The following is a 21,061-nucleotide window of genomic DNA, read 5'->3' as shown; positions in this document are numbered from 1 at the left end:
TTTCTATGTGTTAACCATCCGTCATGCCATGCTAATACATTGACTGTAACACTATGAGCTTCTGTCTTGTGTAAGACCCTTTATTTTGTGATACCTTGTGGAAAATCTCTAGAAAGCCAAATGCCTACCAGTTCCGTTTTATCAAGTCCGCTTGTTACATTTTCAGGGCTCACAGAATAACTTTGCAGGCCAAAATATAGTTTCCCATTCACAAAACCATGCTGATTCTGCGTGAAGCTTTTCTGAATGCCCTTCAGTTCTTGCCTTAATAATAGACTCTCGCAGATTCCCAGTAATAATGGTTAGGCTAAATGTTTCCTGCTTTCTGTTTCGCTCATTTCTTGAAGGCAGGCGCCACATTGGAGGTTCTCCAGTTTCGCTGGAATACTCCTGAAATCCAGAGAGTTATGGAATCTTTCACACAGTACCACCAGCCACTCTGTAACCACTTTTTAAAAATAAAAACAACTGTGAATTACTGCTACCCTTACTCTTATCTGTTTGCCAAAAAACTTTGTTCCTTTTGTTACAGTCAGTTCACAAACTTGCCTCCTATTAACATTTTGTTTATATCATTGACATGCTTACAGTGCCTTCCCCTGTGAGGAACAATGAAAAGTACTGTAGCAATTGTTGCCTGTTCCCTGTAGTCACTTCCCCAGTCACACCCTCCAAACGACCTCAATATACCTTCCATTCTTCATTTCTACCTGAGGTCACACAGTTATTTTGAACGTTTTTTATATTCGCAGAAAATTTTGCGATGCTTGATTTTATATTTCTTGCCAATTTACTTACATAATATCTTTTGTTCCCCCTTTTCCTCGCTTTCTAGATTCATACAGTCACATCAGGCAAAACAGACCCTTTGGTCCAACATGTCCATGCTTTACTAAGCTAGTCCCATCTGCTTTCACGTATCCCATATGCATCTAAACGTTTCCCATTTATATTTGTCCAAATGTATTTTAAATGTTGTAGCTGTGCTTTCATCTACCACTCTTCCTCTTGCAGCTCATTCCATGCACACATCTCCCTATATGTGAAAAGGTGTCACCATTGGCCCTTTTAAATCTTCTCCCTTTCACCTTAAAACGATGTACTCTATGTTTGAACCCCTCCCATCCCCCCCTCTCCGGGGGAAAATACCTTGGCTCTCCACCCAATCCCTGACTCTCATGATTTTATAAACTTCTTTAACGGTCACTTTTCAACCTCCTCCACTCCATCTAATACTAACTTCAAGAACAAGCATTTAATCGTAAGCATTGCAAATTTGAAACAATATTCAAAATGACAGGTAAACAACACAGATAAAACTTCATACTGTGATTTGTTTTATCTCAAAGTAACAATACTAAGACAGCGTGAAATCCTTACCAGTGCCATTAGAAAGTCAAACACTTGAATTTGTTTGTCGAAAGAGGGTGATGATCCCTACACTGAAAGCGTATATCTGGCAAAATCCAAGTAAGAAAGGGAATTCTTATACCACACGGTAAGTATGCAGTTGCCTTTCGCAGAGTGAGATGAAGGCTGAGTGTACTTGTTGAAATTTGGATCACAGTGTGAATTCAGTGCGGGTGGGGGGGGGGGGGGGGACGTAGGTGTTTTAAATAAGGTTTACTCCAAGAAGGGAACTTTCCGGAATGAGATGTGAGTGGGTGGTGTAAAACAACATGAATGGAGAGGCCGAGACACAGTGAGACCAAAGGCAAAGTGGCAGCACAAAACACAGCTTGATGCTCGTGCGGGGAAGTTAGACCTGGTCAAAAAGCCTCAGATGGGAACCATAATGTGATAGAATGTGCTCCATATTGGAGAGGGATAACCTGGTATCAGGAAGGGGAGATGAACAGGGAGAGGATGGAGCAGCAATGGCAGGGGTTTCTGGGGGTAATTCAGGAAGTACAGCTGAAATTCATGCCCAGCATCTGCTCATTGTCCCTCTAATATGCACCCTAAATCTGGGCACACACCAATGCTCGTTAATTTGCGATTGAATAGGATCCTTGACAGATTGTGTCAACCACGGGCGGTTCATCTTCTTTCGAGTCCTTCTTTTTGAACAGAAACTGTAATTCCTGAGCGTTATAGGATATCTGCTTGAATATCTGCTCCTGTATGTCAACTGACCTTCCTCTGGGTCTATTTCCACATCTCTCTTCAGACCAGATATGAGTGAGAAATCCTCAATTTAAATATTTGGTTCTTTTGAATCATTCAGGAGGAACTTATGCATATGGCTGAATACATGATCAGCGGAGGTTGACTCCATTCTCCCAGTTTCTCCATCTCTGTTGTTTCTGTTTGATGATGTCACATTCCAGTGAACTGCCTCTGACGTGACCTCCTTTTTCTTCAAACCAAAAATCCCCTAACTCCGGTGGACAGGTACTTCAGCTGTCACTCTCCAATCGGCCACAGTGTCGCCCTCAGTCCGTCCTCTCCTTCCCAGATCAATAATATATCTCCCCTTGTCATCATTTCCTACTGCACTAGAATCCACATTCATGGAATCCTCCTCTGCCTCTTCCATCACCTCCAGCAGGACTACACCATCAAACGCATCTTCCCCTCACGTCCACTGTCAGCATTTCACGGGGACCATTCCTGAACACCCTGAACATTTCACCACTCTCCCCATGGCACCTACTCATGCAATTGCTGAAGGTGCAACACTTGCCCATTCACCTCTTCACTCCTCACTCTCTAAGGCCCCAATCACAACATCCAGTTGAAGCAGCATGCCACTTGCATTCGTTCAATCCAGTCTCCTGTCATTGCTGCTCACAATGCAGTCTCCCTTACACTTGGAGAACAAACAGAGAGTGTTTTAAGGAACACTTACACTCTGTCTGTAGGAATAATCCTGACCTTCCCCTTGCTTCCTATTCCAATAACCTACGTTGTTCTCATGTTGACTTTTCGGTCCTGAGCTGCTATAATGTTCCAAAGAAGCACAATCCAAGCTTGAGTAACACCTCATTTTACACTTTGATACATTACAGCCTGTAGGCGTTAATATTCAACTCCATAATTATACAACCTAACCCCATTATGGCTGTTCTCCATTTTTCAGACGTCTGCTTCCTGGTTTCCCTATGACCTTGTCTGTGACTTGTTTATCTTGCACTCAGTAGAGAGAAACCATTTCTCCCATTTACACTTGAATTTACACCCATTTTACATCTGTTTCTCTTTCACCACAATTAAAAGCTCATTCCTTTGTGGCATTTCATCTCCACATGCTCTGTTTCCCATCATCCTTTGTCCACTTTTTTCAAGGGATTAAGGAGTTCATTTCAGTTCTGAATAAGGGTCACGCTGCACTTGAAACAATGTCTCTTTATTTCTGTCCCCACAGATACTGCTCCATCTGCTGAATTTCTTCAGCAATTTCTGGTTTCGAACAGCTTGAAAGACGTGTGTCCAAGCCGCTCAAAAGTCCTGTCCATCATGGAGCGTCATACACTGGGGAGTGAACAATAATGCAAGATGTAGAAATTAATTGGTTCTGAAACGACATAAGTCTGGCATCATTGATGTTTCAGAGCTTTTAATGAAAACCATGGAGAGAAACACATTCAATCTAAACACCGAAGATGGCACGACTGGAAGGGAAAAGATCCATATGAATGTTAGAATTAGGATCCTACAGTGTGGAAACAGGCTCTTCGGCCCAACAAGTTCACAACAATTCTCTGAAGACTAAACCAACCAGACCCATTTCCATACCCTACACTTACCCCTGACGAATGGACCCAACCTACGCATCCCTGAACACAATGGATAATTGAACAAGGCCAATGCACCTAAACTGCACTTCTTTGGACTGTGGGTAGAAATCAATGCCCCTGGAAGAAGCCCATGCAGAATGTATAAACTCCACACAGACAGTCGCCAAAGGATGGAATCGAACTTGGGTCCGTAGTGTTGTAATGCAGTAGCGCTAACCACGGATGCACGGTGCTGCCTGTCAGAATGTGCTTAGGGGTTTTGAGAATCATGACATTTAAGAGGGGTGACATCATGGACAAACGCTCAGAAGAATGAGAATACAAAAATGGAAGTGATACCACATCCGAAACCAGAGTAGGTCATAGGGTGATCGGTGAATGGGTCACGGTGTGAACTTGGGGATGGACGGCTGAATTGTAATGCAGAAATTGAAGCTCAAAACTGGGAATTCATGTGGTACTGTCGATCACAGCTGGGCAGAAGGAGAATTGTATTGAATCACAATCTGTAACTTTGTGCCCAGGATAATCCCTCAGTCTATCATTCCCATTAATCTGATCGATGTTTCAGAGACCAGTTGGCGAATGTACTAGTGTCAGAACCATGTATACCTAAAAGTGATGACAATCCATTAAAAACTACCGCACTTGGCTACTGTACTTACATTCCAAACAGCAGGACTAATATCTGAGAGAGAGGGCGAAATGATTACAAAGTAACCAGATCAGATAGAAGCTCTACAGTTCCGCTACATCCAGTCAGAAATGGAGTTGAACTATAAAACAACTGACGATTAAAGAGGACACCACAAATATTATTTTAAAACAACATTGTTCAATGGGATTAGGGCATCACCTATTGCCCAGATGGTAGTTAAGAGTCAACCACATTACTATGGTTCTGGAGCTACATGTGTCCAGAGCAGGTATGGATGGCAGTATCCATTCCTTAAAGACATCAGTGAACCAGATTGGTTTGTCTTCCAATTGGCAATTGATTCATGATCTCATCATTCGACTCTTAATCCCAAACATGTATTGGATTTGAATTCCACCATCTACTGTAACAGGATTCGACCTCAGATCACCAGAACATTACTGAGGTTATTCGACTGACATCGCAGCAGCTATTGCTGAAGCTGTGGTTCTACCATTCCTCGAAAGAATGGAAGCTTCCTGTACGTTAGTGTAAAAGACAAGGATGCCGTCTCTGCAACATCCTCAGCCAGAGGTGTTGCTTGAATGATGCCCACAGAATCACAGATGCCAGTCTTCAACCAATTCGATTCGCTGCACGCGACATGAAGAAACAGCAGAACACATTAGATACGACAAAGGCAATGGGCCCTGACACCATTCTTGCAAAAGGACTGAAGACTTGTGCTGCACAACAAGCCGTGTCTCTGGGGACGCTGTATCATTCAAGTTCCAACTCTGACTTCTCCCTGGCAATGTGGAAAATTTCTCAAATATGTCCCATCCCCTAAGAGGAGAATAATTACAAGCTGACGAATTACCACCACCTCAGTCCCATCACGACAATCAAATTAGTGAAAGTTCTTTCTGCCAGAGATGTCAAACAGCAAAGAAATAACCAGCTCACTGTGGTGTCCCATAGGTCCCCATATGGAGATGGTGCTGTTGTGGAAATGTTACTGGATTACTAATCTCGACCAGGTTAATGCTTTGGCAGCTGGTGGAAGTTAGAAGCAATTAATAAAATATCGAGCTGTAAAGTCTGGTGCCAGTAATACTGACATGGAAGCCCATGTTAATTGTCAACATAAATTTTCTTCCACATTGTACTTTTCGGAAGTGAATCTCCCGTGCTTTCTTAGTCTTGCCTAAATGTGCCTTCAGATACACAGCCATATGGTAAACTCATCAGCCGTCTCCGAAACTGCAAGGCCGTTGTATCAAACTGTTCCGAGGTCTTAAAAGATGAACCCGGACAGAACACCGGGCACCAGCTTCTGCATCGGAAAAGGAAACGGGAAACACAGTCTGTCGACGCTTCAGAGACCTCCTTCCTAACATCCGAGAGTCTGTGACAACATTTACAGAGCTTTCCCACAGACTGCACAGAAACATCGGGAAAGGGGTAGGTCACCCAAGCCGTTGAGCCTTCTCCATTCTGTTTTTTGGCAAAACAACTCTTTAATTGACTCTTCCCAAACACTGCATACTCTATATCCTTTGAAGTAATTAACTGTCTGCATTAAAAAAATGAAGTACGAACTTCTCTCCGTCAATTTGGTGAAGAAGTCAACAAAAGTATACACATAAGTCTCTTCACAGAGCAACAGATTTACACCAATTCCTAATGAAATGCTAACCACTATTCTATTTTTTTCCAACTGATGTGCTCAATGTCACGTTTATCCACATTGTTCTTCATCTGACACGTATTTGTCCATTCCCTGCAATTGACTCAGTCACCATTGAACTTATTTACATCCTCAATACCCACTCACAATCTCAATTTGGGGCCATCAGCAGATTTGGAATGATTACATACAATGCTCATGGACAAATGTTTGATATGCTTTCTGAATATCTGGGGTCTAAACGTCAATTCCTGCATTATCATGCTAGACATTGATTTCCACTCCAAAATATATAGAACTGTTTATACTGATGCACTTTTTCTTTTAAAATCTCCCATTCTCAACCCATGCCAGAATATTAGATCTAGCTGTTACACGCTGTTATGGACCAGACAGACCTCCTCAAATCATTTCAAGGAAGTAGCGAAGACCCAGCCTTTGCTCATTGACTTAAGCAGGTTTAAGGTGGATATTCCAGGAGTGATGCAGCGGAATGAAACACAAACAGAAGAGGATAGCAGATAGAATAACGTAACTATCTGAAAAAGCAAGAAATTATCTCTCAACTCCGGATTCAACCCAGTGAAACTCTTCTGCATCCCATCCAATGCCAGTACATTCTTTCTCAATTAAGGCGGCTTAACCTTCATACAATACTCCAGGTGTGGCCTCACCAGCACCCCGTACAGCGGGAAAATCACTTACCTGATTTTAACTTGAATCCCTTCGGCAACGAAAGACAACATACCATTTGCCTTCCTCAGTACTTGCTGAACCTGCAGACCAACCCTGTGTGATCCGTGCACATGGACACCCAGGTCCCTCTGCAGAGCAGCATGCTGCAATATGTTACCATTCAAGTAATAATACTTTTTACTGGTACTCCGAACAAAATGGACGAATTCACATTTACTGGCATTGTATTCCATCTGCCAGACATTTGCCTACTCAGTCAAAGTATCTGTGTTCCGCTTAAAAAGTTTCTAGATCTCTGCACATTTTGCTCTGCCACTCATCTTCGTGTCATCTGCAAACTTTGACACACTACGGATGCTCCCAACTCCACAACATTTATATAAATTGTGAATAATTACAGCCCCAACACTGATCCCTGAAGCACGCCACTAGTCACTGATTGCCAGATATGAATAGCACTCATTTAGACCCACCCTTTGCTTCCTGTTAGTCAACCAATCTTCTATCCATACTAATACTTTACCCGTAACGCCATCTTTATCTTCTGCCACAGTCTATTGTGCAGCACCTTGTCGAAGACCTTTTGGAAACCAAGTTACACCATATTGGTTGTCTACCTTGCTCATAATGTCTCCATACCTTAACAAAATATTTGTTAAGCATGACCTGCCCTTCAAGAACCAATGCTGTGTCTGCGCAATGTGCCGATTTCTGTCAAAATGTCTTGCTATTTTTCCCTTGATAATACACTGATACAACTTCCCTATTACACAGATTAAGCTAACTGGTTTATAATGCCCCATCTTTTATCTACCAGCCTTCTTAAACAGTGGCACCTCATATGCTGTTTTCCAATCTGCTGGACTGCCTCAGAGTTCAGCAAATTTTACAAAATTACCACAAATGCACTTGTTATTTCTCCCCCCAATCTTTTTAGTACCCTGCAATGCATTTCATTCGGTGACTTGTCTGCCTTTAGATCTATTAGCTAACCCAACACTACCTCCTGCATAATAATGATTATGCACATGTCCTCACTTACCCTCATCGCTTTGTCAGTTACTGGCATGTTATTAGTGTCTTCCACTAGGAATAATAATAAGGGACACATCACTGATCATTGTGGTACATCAGGGAACAACGGTCTCCAGTCACATAAACAGCCTTCTACTCACATATATTTTTCGCAAAATTTTCTCTAACACTGATCTGAAATACACTGGTCTATAGTTCCCTGCTCTATCTCTGCAACCCTTCCTATAAAGTGTGTTCTCCAGTCCTCGGGCACCTCACCTGTGACCAGATTCTATTTAAACATTTGCATCAGCGCTCTCATCCTTGTCTCCAACATCAGCCTGAGATGTAACTGAGCTGGACTTGGGTACTGGCCCAGTTTTATACCAGCCAAAACCATCAATCCCTGCTCACATCTTACATCAATCTGTTCAAGAGCTCACCAGTGGACCTTCTTGAATGTTGTACCTACCTCCTCCTTTTCCCAAGTAAACAGACGTGAAGTTCTCAGGTAACAATCAATCAGCGTTCTCCAGTTTCAAACAAAGATTCCCGCCTCAATCTCAGACCAAGTCTCCTCAGCAGACCATCGTGCCACCTGAGAGATTAATCAGGAGAATGCCCATTCAGTTTATGTGATCTAGTGTATTTTACTTAGATCAAGACATCAAAATTGTACAGGTACAGTCCACCCAATTCTCTGTGTTACTAGTGCAGAATGTCTTTACTTCTAGTAGGAGAAAATTACTGGAGAAGCTGAATCTGTACGGAAGCAGCAACATGCTAGAGATCACAGTGAGTCAGACAGCATCGTAAAGAGAGAGCAATCTGACACTTTGTGTCCATTTGATTCTTAATCGTCTGTATTCGGATTCCCTTTAAATGAAGGCGTTTAAAGGGACACAGCTCTGAAACCTGTGGCACATCAGCATACACCGGTCTGCAGTCACACAAACAGCCTTTTACAGACACCTATGTTCTCCAATAGTTTCTCTAATGCTTACCTTCCCCGTTTGCATATGTTCCTCCAAATACACTTTGATTTAATGTTTTCTGATAACTTACTGTGTGTGCTGATTAAACCTTCTCCTGAACACCAGAAGGTACCACATTCACTGATTCACCATTGTTTACATCTACAAGAGATATTTTCAAGAAAAAAATTGTAAATTATAACTTCCCTTTCATAAATGCAGAACAACTCTCTTGAAATTTGTTATTACTTACTCAGTGTCCATTAAGATCTTCGTTACAATAGCTTGCAACAGATTCACTTCTGTGGATGACAAATAACTGTCCTGTAGTCCTCCAATCTCCCACTTCTTCCCTTCGTTAATCATTTGAATGCATTTATAACCTTCCGAAGTGAATACAGAAAAGTACAGTGGTTCCTGTTGCAATCAACATGTGCATTGCTGTTTTCTCTGAAATTTCAGTTTGAATTATATCTGGTCTGTCAGAATTATCAATCCTCATCCCACTTCTGTTTCCAAATGCTACCTCATAACTGTATATGAATGGTTTTAGTCTTTAGTTACAAAGGTCCCATGATGACTTGGTACTTCTGGGAGATTTTCTGGAACTTCCTCTTTGAAGACAGATGCAATGTCGCTGTTTCGTCTCCTTGTCATTTTCCTGTTCTCTACAATAAATTCTCGTATCCACACATTCGCTGTACCACATTTGATCTTGGTATCATTTTCATTTCAAGTATCAACAGACTCTTTTCGCCAGTATTTACAAATAACAAAGACAATCACAGCACAGGAACAGGCCCTTCAGCCTTCTAAGCCCACGTCAAGCCTCCTCTGTAATTTGTACATTTCAGTAATATCACCCTCATTCATTTCAACCACAGTTACAATAAGCTTCAAACTGCAATTTGAGAGGGAGAGGGTACAATCGGAAATGACAATATTTCTGTGGAATAAAGGGAACTGTGGAGCTATGAGGGAGGAGCTGGCCAAAGTTCAATGGTGCAATACCTTAGCAGGGATGACAGTGGAGGTACAATGGCGGATATTTCTGTGCCACATTTGATCTTGGTATCATTTTCCTTTCAAGTGTCAACAGACGCTTTTTGCTAGTATTTACAATTAACAAAGAAAATCACAGCACAGGAATAGGCCCTTCAGCCCTCCAAGCCTGTGTCGATCCAGATCCTCTATCTAAATCTGTCAGCTATTTTCTAAGGATCTGTATCCCTCTGCTTCCTCATATTAAATGACACTATCGTCCCCGCCTCTACCACCTCCACTGGAACGCTTTCCAGCCACTCACTACCCTCGGCGCAAAGAACTTTTCGAGCCTATCTCCAATAAACTTTTCCCCTTACATCTTGAAATCTTGACCCAAAGTAACTGGGTCCCCCACTCTGGCAATAAGCTTCTTGCTATCCACACTGTTTACATCTCTCATGATTTTGTAGACCTCAATCAAGTCCTCCCTCAACCTCTGTCTTTCTAATGATAATAATCCTAATCTACCAAACCTATCTTTATATGTCGTTCTCTCCATACTCGGCAATATTCTGGTGAAAATTCTCTGCCCTTTTTCCAAAGCAACCAGATTCTTTCAGTAATGTGGCAAACAGAACTCTCCGCAGTATTCTGAATGTGTTCGAACCAAAGTCATATATAACTGTAATATGGCCTGCCTACTCTTGTACACAATACATTCCAACAGATTCCCTCCTGTGGGTGACGAGTTAACTGGTCTGTGGTTCTCAACTTCTTATATTGTTGGAATGCAGGAAGGAAAGTATGCTGTATGCCTTCTTGATCATTCTATCGACCTGCCACTTTCAGCGAACAGTGGACCTGAACACCCAGATCAACCAACTCTACACCAATTATGGATCCGATTTCCCAACTTGCCTTGCATCCCGTGGACTCTTCCCTTTTGGACCAGCCTTCTATGTGGGACCTTGTAAAAAGGCCTTAATGAACTCCATGGAAGCCACATCATCTGCACTATACTCATAAATATTTTCAGACACCACTTCAAAAACTCAGCAGAATTCATCTGACAGGGTCTTCCTCTCCCAAATCTATGCTGACTATCCATAATCAATTATTGCCTTTTGGCATGGCGATCCATTCTGTGCCTCAGAATTGTTCTCAATAATTTCCCTCCAACTGCTGTCAGACTATCTGCTCTGTAATTACCTGGCCTTACCCTGCTGCCTTACTTGAACACGGGTACCACATTAGCGACCTTCCAGTCAGTCGGCACTTCACCTGTGACCAGCAAAGTAATAAATATATCCACCAGGGCCCCAACAATCTCCTCCCTTACCTCCCATAGCAGCCTGGCATACATTTCAGTGTCACTGGGAATTTCTCCGCCTTTATGCCTGTGAAAACATTTATTACCTCCTCCTTATTGATCTTAACATGTTCTAGTTCCTCAGTGTCCCAACTGAAATCCCCGGCTACAATGCCTTTCTCCTTTGTGAATACAGGTGTGACGTGTTCATTGAAAACCTCACCTAATTCCTCTGGCTCCATGCACAGATTGTCCCTTTGGTTTCTATGACGCTCCATTTCTTAGTTGGGAATCCTCTTACTTTTGCTATTGTCATAAAATACCTTGTGGCTTTTCGAATTCTGTGAGAAGCTCGGGAAGAGATTTCAGGGCCCTTTGCAGAGTTATTTGTATCATCAACAGTCCCAGTGAAGTGCTGGAAGACTGGAGAGTGGCTCATGCTGTTCCATCAGTTAAAGGCTGCAAGGAAACGCCAGAAAACGACAGACCACTGAGACAGACATCAGTGGTGTGTGAATTGTTGGAATAGATTCGAAGATATTCATTCAGATGGAAAAGCAATGGCAGATTAAGGATGGTCAGCATGGGTTTATGTGTGAGAAATGATATCCCACAAACCTGATTGAGTTTTTGAGGAAGTGGACAGGAGGAAGAGTGGGAGATGGTGTGTAAAGGGTGCTGCACAGTCGACTGGTTAATAAGGTGCGATCCAGGGAGAGCTGCACTAATGGATACAGAGTTGGTTTGGTGGTAGGAGACGGAGGGTAGTGGCATGGGTTTGTTGTTCTGAATGGACAATGTGACCATTAGTGTGTGGCAACGATTCGCACTGGAGTGACTGTTTTTCTTCATTCATATAAACGATTTAGAGGAGAATATAGGAGGCCTAGTTAGTACATTTATGGGTGACACTAAAGTTGGTGTCAGAGTCGTCAGTGAAGAAGGTGTCTCAGGTTACCATGGGACGTTGATCCGATGGGTCAGTGGGCTGAGGACCAGCAGATGGAGTTTATTCTGTTTAAATGCGAGGAGTTGTATATTAGTCAGGGGAAAAGAGTAGGACAAAAACAGTTAATGGTGCAGCTCTGAGTAGTATTTTCAAAGAGAGAGAGATGGGTACTGGTACACAGTTGCTTGGATGTGGTGTCACAGGTGGATAGGGTGGGGAAGAAGGCATTTGGATCTATTTACCTTCATTAGTCAGAGCTTTGGAGACTGAGTTGGGACACCATATTGTGGCTGCACAGGATATTGGTTGAGATCATTTGCAACCATTTAATGATGACCATAAAAGCATTGTTGATCATCAGGAAAATCTCATCTGGTCCACTTATACCCTGAAGAGAAGGACATCTGATATTCCAACTCGGTTTGGCTGAGATTTGTTTCCAAACCCACAGCAACATGGTTAAAGATGAGGTACACTCTTGCAAATAGAAGTGGGTAATGAAAGCTGGTGCAGCCAGTGACACCCACATTCCATGATTGTATCAACAAAAGGACATATTTCCCTCCCTACTTCACATCTGACACCAGCGGGGAGTTGATCTTTATCCTGCAGATTGCGAATGGTTGTGTGTGTGTGGTGATATGAATGTTCAGTTCTCTGTGTATGCGTTGGCACCTCTCCTCATGCAGAACAACCCTCGCTTATCGCTGTACCTTTCTCTAGTCCCTAAAGCATTCCTTATGTCTGTAACTGGCTTTCGGCTCAAATATGCTCCTGTTCCTCCAGTTTCTGTCATTATCGAATGTCCTTTATCCCCTCCTGCCCTGTTAATGTCTGGTCAAACCCTATTGACGCTTTCTATCTCGATAAACTGGTTTGAGTCCCACAACTTCCTCTGTATTTGTAATTCTTTCCCTGTCCCATAATCCTCCATATCTCTTGAACCAACTCCAGCACATATTGCCCTCCCTCACTCTGTGAACCCCTCCTGTCACAACAATCCATATCGGCTTTTTATTGTCGTTAGGCCCTTATCACACTTCATGTATCTGTCAGCACATCCAGTACATTCAAATCTCCCGTATCATCTCATTACAGACCAACAATGTTTCCGCTTCCTACAACACCCCTCTTACTGGGATAACCCTTGCTCTCCCTTTAACACCTGCTTCAACATTTTGATCGCTCTTTTGTCAGTTTCTGAGACACTCTGCCTTCCGAATTGTTGGCTTTTTTGAAAGTCTTCGAAGCCTGTTTTATTCTAATTTGAGCCTTAAAGACCCGAGGCATTCACTGATTCGTATTTCGTGCTGAAGTTTGGTCTGTGCCAAGGGAATGTCCTTTTGTTGAATATTTTCTTGCTGTTAATTTAGAGGCCTACATTTCAGTCTGTTTACCTTGTTAACTTTGGGCAGTTCTCCCCTCATACCCATGTAGTGTGCTTTGTTTAAATTTCAGACTGTTGGGTGTACTTGGAGTGGTCACTGTGGAACTTCATAATCCATTTGAATTCCACCTTACTACCCAAGCCCCCCAGGCCCCATCCAACTGCTGGCCAAGGGCGGAGTGACTCTGATCAAAGACAAAGAAACCATTAAACAACGCGGGGGGAGCACTTCAAAGACTTCCTCAACCAGGGTTCTGTCATCGATCAGAGCGTCCTTGACCGTATGTCACAACACGCTACACACCACGGGCTCAGCAATGCCCCAGCCCCACAAGAAGTAGAGAAGGGTATCCGCCAGCTCAAGAACAACAAGACTGCTGAAGCAGACAGTCACCCTGCTGAGGTATTGAAATGCGGAAGCACAGAGCTCTTGCAGCTACTCCAGATCCTGAGCCAACAGAATTCTCCACTCCAGAGAGACGAGGAAGCACAGGCCAGGGATGGAGACTGGGATTTTCCAGATCTCTGTGGGACTCAGGGCCATTCTCCATATGTAACCCTCACTGCATCAGTCTAATTTTCCATTCTGTCTGCCTCCTGTAGGTACTCAGGAAGTTCCTGACTCAATAGATTTCCCAGCTGCTGGGTGTCTCATTGAAGATGGTTGGTCAGCCAGAGAGACAAAGGGCAGGGAGACATGCAGCCTTCAATAAATCCTGAACTGATGTAAGATCACTCACAGTGCACAGCGCAGAGAGCGATGAGAGGGCTCCAAACATCGGCCAACAAGACATGACATGGTTACAGTGCTGGAGGGGGAGCACAGTACAGACACACCCCAAGCTCCATCACCGCCCCTACTTTAACTTACTTTGCACTGAGACAGCATCGGGAATTCAGAGTTATCAATCCAGGCCTGTGCTGTCTTAGTAAGCATCCGTACAACAGAGGGGAAAGCAGGCCTCCCACAAGAGGGTGGGAATGCTGCCTGAGATCTTTCTGTTCTGTGTTCCCGCTCCTATCTATGGTATGTCTGATGGACCAGTCTCTTCAATAATTTGTAATTCCTTCATTAGTTCCCATTCCTGTAACCTCCTCCCTTCCCTATAGTCCCTCCCCATATTTGAAATGTGTTGCATTCCAGACGACCACCCCTATCGCTGTAAGTTGCTTCAGTGTCTACAACATGCCTTACCTCGATAGTCTCTTCCTCCACTAACTTGATACAGATTCATACAGCATGAAAACAGAACCAATAGTCCGACTAGGTTTCCCAAACTGAACGAGACTCATTTGCCTGTGTCTGGCCCATATCCCGTCAAACCTTCTCCTCTCCATGTACCTGCCGAAATGTCTTTTCCATGTTGTAATTGTTCTTGTTTCTCCCATGTGCCCCTAGCATTCCTTTCTATCTCTCGGCCATCCTCTGTGGATAATGTTGCCCCTCATCTCCCTCTCTGAATCTTTGCTGTCTCACCTCACATGCATGCCTTTAGTTTTGGACTCACCTACCATTGGCTATTCACCTTCCTTATGGACCGCATGGTTTTATAAACCTTGATAAGATCAACCCGTAGCCTCCTCTGCCCAAGAGAAATATTGAGGACAATGTTACAAATATCTCCAACTTATGTACTCAATGTTCTGATCCATAAACGTAAGTGTGCCAAATTCCGCATTCCCCACCCTGTCCACTTGTGATACCACTTCCAAGGAATAATATAACTGCACCCCTTGAACTCTCTCTGTTCGACAAACTGCCCAGGGCTCTACCATTAACCGTGATCATTCTCGCTGGTTTGTCTTAATAAGATCCAACACCTGATTTTAAACTCCATCTTCCATTCCTTGGTCTACTGGCCCAGTTGGTCACGATCCCCTTTGGTAACCGTATTCACTGCCCTCTATAAAATTAATTTGATCATCTACAAAGTTAGGAACAATGACTCCTATATTCTCAACCAAATCGTTTATATGGATGATGCACATCAATGGACCTAGCCCCGATCCCTATACCACACTTCTGGTTACAGGCCTCCAGTCTGAGCAACAACCCTCTCCCACCACATTCTGTCTCCTACTGTCAAGCCAATTTTTTACCCGTTGGTGAGTTCCCCCGATCACATGTGATCTAACCTTACAAACCAGTATATGATGATAAATCCTGTCAAAGACCCTGCTGACGGTAGTGTAGGCAATGTATGGTCACCACTTCAACTAAAACAATCAAGTTCGTGAGACCTGACTTTGTCTGCACAAAGCCGTGCTGACTATCTTTCATCAGTCCTTTCCAAATGCATGTAACTCCTGTCTGGCAGAATCACTTCCACAACTTACCCACCACTGACATTGGGCTAATTGGTCTTTAGTTCCCTGGCTTTCCATCACAGCCTTTCTTAAATAATGACAAAACCATATTCTTGCCATCGTCGTAGTGCATGGAAACTGACTCTTCAGTTGAAACAAACCATAATCTCAAAGTAAAAATGTCCCAGCTGCCTGTTGTTGGCCCATATCCCTTCAAACCTTTCCTATTCGTGTACTTATCCAAATGTCTTTTTAACGTTGTAACTGTATCGTCATCCATCACTTCCTCAGGAAGTTCATTCCACACTTGGACCACCCTCTGTTTAACAATTTGCCACTTATATCCTTTTGTTTTGAACATCTCTCTCCTTTAACCTTAAAAATGTGTCCCCTCCTCTTGAGACTCCCCCATCCTGGGGAAAAGACAACTGCCATTAACTCTATTCATATCTCTAATCTTTTTTTCATAAACAATCATAAGGTCATCTCCCATTCTCCAGGTTCCAGTGAAAAAAGACTCAGCCTGGCCAGCCATTTTTCAGAACCCAAGCCTTCCATACCCATCAATGTCCTGGTAAATCTCTTCTGAACATCCTGCAGCTTAATATCATCCTCCCTATAACTGGGGCGACCAGAACTGGACAGAGTAATGCCAGAAGAGGCCTCACCAATGCCCTTACAATCTCAACCTGACGTCCCAAATCCTCCACTCAATGGACTGAGCAATTGTCAGGCATGCCAAGCACTGTCTTATCCATCCTGTGATGCAAACTTCCACAATTATGTACCTGAACCCGGAGGTCCCTCTGCTCTAAAACACGAACCGAGGCCCTAACATTAATTGTATAAGCTCTACCCTTTTTTATTTTACCAAGTGCACTACCTCGCATTTATTTAGATGGAATTCCATCTACAGTTTTTCAGCCCATTCACCCATATCATCAAGATCCCTTTGTAATCTTAGTAAACCTCCTTCACTGTCCACGATTTCACTCTCCAGACTTGCAACCCATCACACATGGCTGTCAATGGTACCTTTGCTCCGGGCTCCACCATTTCTTCCCTAGCATCCCACAATGTCCTGTGGTACACATAATCAGATCCTGGGGCTTTCCATACCTTTGTGTTTTAAACCTCCAGCACCACCTCTTCTATAACATGCACTCTTTTCAAGTGCTAGAGAAGTACAGCATGGAAACAGACCCTTCGGTCGCCAACTCGTCTAGGCTGACCAGAAGATCTAAACAAATCCATCCCATTTACCAGCATTTGACCCATATACTGCTAAACTCTGACTATTCATATAGCCATCCAGATACCTTTCAAACATTGTCATTAGTGTCAGTCTCTGTTACTTTCTCCCTCAGCTCGTTCCATACCCACATCACCTTGTGCATGAAAAAGATGTCCTTTCGGTCCCTTCTAAACCTTTCCCCTCTAACCTTAAACCTATGCCCTCTAGTTTTGGACTCCCAAACCCCTGGGAAAACACCTTGAATGTTTACCCAATCCACGCACCTCACATTTATATAAACCTCTGTACGGTCACCTCTCAGTCTCCAATGCTCCAAGGAAAATAACCCTAGCTTATTCAGCAACAACCCTGGCAACAGCTTGTGAATCCTTTCTGAGCCCTTTCAAGTTTCACAACATCCTTCCGAGAGCAGGGAGACTGGAATTGCGGTGTACTCCAGTTGTGGGCTGAGATATTACTCTTGGTTCATGAGTTGCCCAGTCTTTGTTCACAGTAAGTTCTGGAGTGCAAAATGTGTTTAGGGTCTTTGCCATACCCTACAGTTCCACACATTGATAGCCTCATTGATCTTTATGGGGCCATATTTTGTCCCGAGTTACTGTTTTGCTCTTAATATAATTATACAATTACTTTTTGATTCTCCTTATCCTTATCTGCCAAAGCTATTTCATGTCACTTTTCTGCATTCCTGAGTTCCACCTGAAGTGTATTCCTACAGCCCCTCTGCTCCTCAGGGATTCCCTTGATCCAGCTGGCAAAACCTGACATGTGGCCCCTTTTCCTTGACCAGACCCTCAATAGACAGCCAGTGTTTCCGAATGCTGTCAGCATTAACCTGCACGCAAACAGGAACATGTTGGGCGCTGATCGCTCAATTTATCTCACTTTTAAAATATTCTCACTTGCCAGACTTCCCTTTCCCTGCAAATAGACTCACCAATCACCTTTTAAAAGTTCCTGGCTGATACGATCAAGATTTGGCTGGCCCCATTTTATATCTTGAACTTTTGGACCAGGTCTGTCCTTTTCCATCGCTGTTTTCAAACTGATTGAATTGTGGTCACTTTGGCAAAATGCTTTCCCACTCACGCCTCAGTCCCTTTCCCTACCTTGTTTCCCAAGGGGAGGTCAGGTTTTGCACCATTCTCTAGTTGGGCCATTTACGTACGGTTTGGGAGTTTTCTGGAACGCAATTACCAAATTTCTCCCTTCTTAACATTGAATAGTGGCAATGCCAATCTAGGTTTGGAAAGTTTAAAAACCCCGACCATAACAGCCTTATTATTATGATTGATATTTGAGATCCCCCGACATGTTTGTTCCTCAGTCTGCCACGGATTATTCAAGGTCAGTACACTCGTATCAAAGTGATGCCCCATTCTTATTTCACAGTTCCACTAACAAAGTGGGCGATCCCACAGGAATGTCCTCTCCAAGTATTGCTGTGATGTTTCATGCAATCAAATCCCACCACCACGCTTCCTTCCTTTCTCGCCACCCCTTCGATGCTTTCTGTGGTCTCTCTACCTTGAAACGATGATTTGCTAGTCCTGCCCCTCCCTCAGCTGTGTTTCTGTAATAACGATAATCGCCCAGTGCCATGTTCCCATCCATCCCCTGAGTTCATCTTCCTTAGCTGTCAGGCCCCTCGCATTGAAATAAATGCAGTTTAATCATTAGGTTTCCCCTATTCCCTGATTTGGTCTTGCCTGCCTTTTCTGTTGAAATTGCTCTCTTTAACTTGTGTACCAATCTCAAACTTTCTGACAGTTTTAGGTCCAACACCCTGCCAGACTAGTTTATATCCTCTCAAACCGCTCCAGCAATTTGCCCCACCAGGGTGTTGGTCCCCATCTCACCCCCAGGTCAGGTCCATTCCCCACTCTGTCTCCCTGTGCTGACACCTACAGGGATCTATGGACATGTCCACCAAGGTCCCTGTGCTCCTCAGAACTCAACAAGGACCTACCGTTCATTATGTCTGTCCTTCACTTATCGTTCCTCCCACAGGGTATTACCTCACTTCGATCACTACTAAACTTTTCTCAGATTATCATATGATTGGCACCGGACTGTAGACTGAGACCATCCCCCTCACTGTAGACAATACCTCACCTTTCATGTCACCTGCAAACCTACTAATGATTTCTTCTGCTTTCGCATCCGCGTTATTAATGTACATAATGACCAAGAATGGCTCCTGCACCGCTCCCTGTGGTACACCCGCTGGTGAAAGAATTTCAAACACTAACAAATTCATCCACCAATTGTGGATCCAATTTACCAGCTTGCCTTGGATCCCACGGTCTCTGTCCCTCTGGACCAGCCTTCCATGTGGGACCTTGTCAAAAGCCTTACCCAACTCCATATAAACCACATCATCCGCACTGCCCTCCTCAATATTTTTAGACACCATTTCAAAAACCTCCACGGAGTTCCTCAGACAATATCTTCCTCTACCCGAGCTGATCCTAACCTTTGCAAGTGTTGATTCATTCACAGAATTGTTTCAAATAATTTCCCTTCCATTGCTGAGAGACTATCTGTTCTGTAAATACCTGGCCTATCCCTGCTGCCCTTCTTGAACAAATGAACCACATTAGCGATCCTCCAGTCATTTGGCACTTCACCTGTCGCCAGCAAAGTATTAAATATATGCACCAGGGCCCCAGCAATCTCCTTCCTTACCCCCCATAGCAGCCTGGGATACATTTATTTGGGTACTGGGGATTTCCCCACCTTTATGCCTGTGAAAACATTTAATACCCCCCTATTGATCTTAACATGTTCTAGAGCCTCGCCATCCCAACTGAAATCCCCGGCTACAATGTATTTCTCCTGTGTGAATACAGATGGGAAGTATTCATTGAAGACCTCATCTACTTCCTCTGGCTCCACGTACAGATATTCCCTTTGGTTTCTCATAGGCCTTGCTCTTTCCTCAGTAATCCTCTTATTCTAACTATACTGTTAAAGTACCTTGTGAGTTTTCCTTAATAGTATTTGACAAGGATATTTTATGGCCCTTATTTGTCCCCCATTTCTAAGGACCCCCTTGCACACCCTACACTTTTGGATGTCTTCGCCTGGTTTTATTACACTGTATTTTTAAATCAATCTCATGATATCGCTGGACTTTTGCTTTTCCTATTCCCTTGTCAGGAACACACTGGCCCTGAATTTTCTCTGTATCACTTTAACATACTCCCACTTCCCTAATATAAACCCAACTACAGATAGTCCTCCCAGTCTATGTTTACCAGATCCTGTTTATTGATTGTGATACTGATAGGAGACTCAGTTCTGAGGGGGACGGACAGGAGACTGTGCGGCTGCAGAAGAGACCCCAGGATGGTGTGCTGCCTCGCGGATACCAGGGTCAAGGATGTCTCTGAGTCGTTACTGAACATTTTGAAGGGGAGGGGTAGGAGCTATTGGTCATTGTGCACATCGGTCCACATGACAGAGGTAGACAAAGGGATGGGGTCCTGTGAAATGAGTATCAGGAGTTAGGTAAGAGTTTTAAAAGGATGACCTCAAGGGAAGTGATCTACAGATTATTCCCAGTGCCACCTGCACCGTTGAGAATTGAAATAGATAGATAGGCCAGATAGATGTGTGGCTGAGGAGCTGGGGGAGGGGGTAATATTTGGATCATTGAGATCTCTTACGGGGTTGAGGTGACCTGTACTAGGGGGAACAATTTTGACTTAAACCAGAGGGACACCAGGATCACTGTGAGCGAAATTTGTGAGTGTTGCCTGGCGAGGGTTTAAACTAGGTTGGCAGGGACTCTGAGTAAGAGAGTTACCATCGGCCAGTCAGGGGAAAAATACATCAGCCACCGAGAACAAGTTTCCTATTCTGGATATCCTGGGGCACAGTCAAGGGAGGGAAAAGACTACTGGTTTAACGTGCATTTATTTCAACACACGAGGCCTGACTTGTAAGGCAGATGAGCTCAGAGCATGGATTGGCTCTGGGGACTGGGATATTATAGCTATAACAGAAACATGGCTGAGAGAAGGGCAGGACTGACAGCTCCCTGTTCCAGTGGTCCAGATTCCCAAAAAGCCAGCGGATACTAGAGGAGCAGATGTGTGGAGAGGTTGCAGTTAC

This window comes from Hemiscyllium ocellatum, unplaced genomic scaffold (genome assembly GCF_020745735.1).
Source record: "Hemiscyllium ocellatum isolate sHemOce1 unplaced genomic scaffold, sHemOce1.pat.X.cur. scaffold_558_pat_ctg1, whole genome shotgun sequence".
NCBI classification, from domain to species: Eukaryota; Metazoa; Chordata; class Chondrichthyes; order Orectolobiformes; family Hemiscylliidae; genus Hemiscyllium; species Hemiscyllium ocellatum.
Note: the sequence above shows the minus strand (reverse complement) of the source record.